This window comes from Meles meles, chromosome 11 (genome assembly GCF_922984935.1).
Source record: "Meles meles chromosome 11, mMelMel3.1 paternal haplotype, whole genome shotgun sequence".
NCBI classification, from domain to species: domain Eukaryota; kingdom Metazoa; phylum Chordata; class Mammalia; order Carnivora; family Mustelidae; genus Meles; species Meles meles.
Window position 1 is genome coordinate 20,717,505 of NC_060076.1, and position 5,072 is coordinate 20,722,576.

The 5,072-nt window shown below is 42.0% G+C and overlaps 1 pseudogene; it reads left to right on the forward strand.

Annotated features, from left to right (window-relative positions):
* Positions 1 to 4,310: 4,310 nt before the first annotated feature.
* Positions 4,311 to 4,784, forward strand: LOC123953448 (annotated as a pseudogene).
* The last annotated feature ends 288 nt before the right edge of the window (positions 4,785 to 5,072 follow it).

The following is a 5,072-nucleotide window of genomic DNA, read 5'->3' on the forward strand; positions in this document are numbered from 1 at the left end:
GCTTAAGTACTGACCCCAGCTGGGTGAGGGGTAGCAGCAGCCCCTGATCCATGGCTGATTGGTTCAGGAGTTTTTTAGGAACCAATCAAGAGGGAAGAGGATTCTGCCTCCTCTGTAAGGTACCGGTACACCTGCGCTTATATTGTAAGCACCTGGTGCATGAAAAAAAGTGTTTTTTCCTTATAAAGGAAAATATGTCCCTGGCATATGGTAAGCCTTCTGCGGCATATACATGACTCCTTGAGAGACAGGTAGCATGTTTTGCACAAAGTAAAACTTTATGTCAGTGGTGTCACTTGTAATTCTCCTTCGGCAAGTACTTTTCCCCATTCACATCCTGGTTGTAAGATGCGAATAAACAGAAATGGGTGAAATCATAATCGCAATGGAATTTTTCTTTCTTCATTGTGGTAACATACATGTCACGTGAAATTTACCATCTGAACTATTTTCAAGTGGACCATTTAGTGGTACTAAATACAGCCACAATGATGTACAACCATCACTATCCATCTGCAGAACGTTTTTCATCTTGCAATATTAAAACACTATACCCATCATTATAAAATATTATAACTTGGAAAATTACAGAATAACAAAATATAAGGCTATAGAAAATTTAAATAATTCTTATTTATAATCCCAATATAATACACACATACACACACACATATAGAAAGAGAGGACTATGAAAACAGCATATATTCACTGTTCGGGAGTTACAAATATCTGTGGTCCTATTTTAGACCACAAGGAAATGACTCATTAATTCTGTGGTTATAGGAAACAAAAACCTAAAAACCTGGATTTAATCTTTTTTTTTCACTTTTTTAAAAATTTCTTTTCAGCGTAACAGTATTCATTGTTTTTGCACCACACCCAGTGCTCCATGCAATACGTGCCCTCTCTATTACCCACCACCTGTTCCCCCAACCTCCCACCCCTGACCCTTCAAAACGCTCAGGTTGTTTTTCAGAGTCCATAATCTTTTTTTAAAAATCTTTTTAAACTCTAGATGTAAAGTCACAGTGGTATTAAACGGGAAACCTTGAGACATTATAGCCTTGAGAACCAGGAATTCAGTGAGACTTACAGATGCTAACCATGACCTATACCATTATGCTCAGAGAGGACCATCCTATAAATAACAGGGCTCAGGAGGGGGCTGTTGAGAGGCTGCCTATGCAAACATCTGTAAGCTAGAACCCACTGCGAACTTCCTGCTCCTCGTGGGATGTGATCCTTCTGTTCATCAGTGGGACTAATTGCTTAAGGGAATGCACTCTGTTCAGTTGAACGAATCAAGTATCAACCAAAAAACAGGTGAATCACTAAAGAGGCCAGTGAAGAAAAAAAACAAAACAGAAAATCCAGATATGTAACCAAGTACATATGGGAATTTCATATAAAATAAGGCAATATATCCGGTCACTGGGGAAGGGAAAACTTTTAATAGGTTGGGTTGCCACAACTGACTAGGCCCATGGGAAAAGAGAACTTCAAATGGATCAGAGAGCTATAGGTAAGGGGGGCAAAACCCAGGACTAAAAACAATAAAAGAAAATATTGATAAAACTGACTGCACCAAAACACCAGAAAACTTTTGCATGACAAAATACGCTGTATGGAAAACCAAGAGATACTTAACAAACTGAGGGAAAATGTTGGTGACATATCACAAAGTGAGAATGTCCCTACTCTTCTTGAAGGCTTTTAAAATTCGAAGAGAAAATAATCAGTGACAGGATAGAGGAAAATGGGGACAAAAGAGGAACAGATCCCAGAAGAATAAATGCAAATGATCTTCAAACAGGAAAAGATGTTCACTCAGAAGAGAAATGCAAGTTAAAATGATCCCGAGACATAATTTCTTACCCATCCAATTGGCAAAAACTCCCCAGGCCAGCAATCGGCTGTATTGAGGATGCCGCAGGCAGGACAGGTGCCCCCAGAAGCCGCAGGTGGTCTTGGGGGGTGGGGACGGGGGCGGGGCGGGGCTTTCTCCGGAAGTTCATGTAAACCAGCCCACAGGATCACTCCTGAAGTTTGTTGCAAACGTTAAAAAAGAAGCAGATGTTCTTTGTCTCTAAAGTCGAAACAACTGGTAGAAAGGGTTTGACATTTTTCTTTTCTTGTCGCCTCCTTTAAGCCACTGGAGAAAATGTGTGTATTAAGCCTTTTCAATTTCCTGGATTTTACTTTTCTAAAATTTTCATCACTTTCCTCTAACTAAAATCGTTGCCTGATATATGATGTTTTCCCCTGTGACCCGCCACATTCCATTAAGAAAATCATACACTGCCAGCTGTTATTGTTAATAACAAACCTCCAGTTATCTTTAAATATATATTGATGAGGAGCACCAACAGGAACGTGATGTGATGGATTGAACATGGGAACATATATGAACATGGGAACATGGAAACATATATGAACATAGGAAAATCCACACATTAGGTGTCTAACATACTGCTGCGCCCTTTGATTTCTACGTTTGAGTCACTTACGGATGAAATATAGAGTGCTGCAACAAGATAACAAAGAGAGCCCCAAATCCAATAGAGATTGGGAGGGTGGTCCAGAATATTTGTCAATGAGAGTATTTTTCAAGGGACTTGGTAGTTTCCGAATGAAAAATGTTACAATAGCGACATCTGGTGGCCATCATCTTAACCAAATGACTTGACCCATAGTGGGACAATCCTAGATGTTGTGTCTCCTTGTGTGATACGGTGTGAAGTATATTGCATCACCTGTGACAAATTCTTGCCAAAAAATGTCTAACTTGAGGTTAATAGAGCCTTCATCCCTAGTCCCCAGCTTAGAGGAAATTCAAGGGATACAGGAATAGGTTAAATAGCACTATGGAGAGACAGATAATTCCAGAAGGTAGAGCATTACAGAAAGAAAAGAAAAACTGGCCTATTCTCTCAAAAAGTCAATGTCTTGGGGGAGGAGGGGTGGTCAAAGATGTAGGAAAGAAACGTAGGAGAACTGTTCCCAGGATACTACTCATCACTGGCTTATTACTTGAAGTTTCTAATAAAGGTTCACTGTAGCCAATAGGGTTGCGTTTTTTGGTAGATGAGGTGAGGAACTGCATGGTGCCTACATCTGACAAAATCCCAGAAAGCTACAGGACATTACCCATGAGTCTGAAGTCGAAGGAACCTTTTCTAAACTATCAAATATAAAATTATCATCACAAAAAGTGATCAGAGAGCGTGCAACAAACCTGAATGGGAAAAGAAAGTATTAGAGAGACGCATCAGGCAGTTCATTAATGCAAATACTTTATTTTTCTGCCTTTTGGGATGTTTGAGGTATCTTTTGGCTTTGTGAAATTTGTCATTTGTAGTGATTTACTTTCTCATTCTCATTAAGTACTCATTTGGGTGTCTCATTTTGTTTGAGTAATTTTGAATTTTGTGAAGAAGGTTCCCCGAATGATATGAGCTTCAGGCCCCATAAAACTTTGATCTGAATGTGATGTTAGACAAGGTGTTCTCCCTCTGAGCCTGGGAGAGGGGGAGGGCTGGTGGGGCAGGGGCAGTAATGAACCTGGAGAAGGGAACAGAGGGCAAACTGCAAAAGGTCCTGGTGCTAATGAGGCTTTTCTGCAGCAGGAAGCAGGGAGCCAAGAAGTGCCTTAGGCAAGGGAGTGACGTGATCAGGACTTCCGTAAGCCCTACAGGGGAAGCTCTGGGATCAGGGAGACCTACGGCAACCTAATGTAAGAGTCCAGGTGAGAAAGGAGGTGAACAGATTTTCAACAGCTGGGGATCCAGCCATACGATGAGCTCTACCCAAACTTCAGGAGAGACCATGGCAAATAGGGTTGCCTAAAACCTGATAGAATATTCCCCTTTAAAATATTTATTTAGGGGCATCTTGGGTGGCTCAGTCGGTTAGGCGTCTACCTTCAGCTCTCCTGAGCCCAGAGTCCTGGGATCAAGCCCCACGTTACGCTCCCTGCTCAGTGGGGAGCTTGCTTCTCCTTCTGCTTCTGTTTCTCTCTCTCTCTCTCTCATGAATAAATAAATAAATAAAATCTTTCTAACAGTTTTTCAATCTGGTGTTTATGCATGCGTGTTTACTTCATTTCACTTAGAAGCAATATTCTAAAGGTGGCTTACCTTAAGCCTCAGACCACATTTTGGCGTGACATCTGGCGTACAACTTAGAAAAAGAAAAAAAGGCAGGTTTTGGCTTTCAGCTCAGAGGAGGCAAAAGCGCAACTGTCTTCAGTCTCCCAAATCCAGGTTCATCCGACACCAGCTGCCTCCACCACACCACCTAAGTTCGAACCCAGCAAGATCAAAGTCATGTACCTGAGGTGCACCAGTTTCAAAGTCAAATGCCATGTCTCCTGGCCCCGAAGACTGGCGCGCTGGGTCTGGCTCCAAAATAGGTTGGTTATGACAAAGCCAAGGCGAGTGGTGATTGGAAGAGTCTTGAGGATTCCAGTGAAACTGACCATTCAGAACAGACAGGCTCAGATTGAAGTGGTACCTTCTGCCTCTGCCCAGATTCTCAAAGCCCTCAAGGAACCACCAAGAGACAAAAAGAAGCGGAAAAACAAGAAGCACCATGGAAATATCACTTTGGATGAGACTGGCAATATTGCCCGACAGATGCGCCACCGGTCTTTAGTTAGAGAACTCTCTGGAACCATTGAAGAGATCCTGAGAACTGCCCAGTCTGCGGGCTGCAATGATGGCCACCATGTGCATGACATCACAGATGACATCAGTAGTGGTACAGTGGAATGCCCAGCCAGCTGACCACAACGGAGAATAGTTCAATAAAGGATCATTTGACAAACAAACAACAACAACAAAAAGAGCTCATAGTACAGCTTATAAATCAAATTCGATCACAATGTGTGCGTGCGTTTCAAGAGTGGACCAGGGTCGCTGCTGCTGCGATCAGCCTGGGTCGACTCCCTATTTTATAAAATAAAAAACTATCTAGCATTGTTGATTTGAAATGCCTTTTGGTACTGAGACTCCCCAAATCACCACCAAGCCATTTAGCGTTTTTCTCAAACGGAGAGAAACAGATCTTCATTC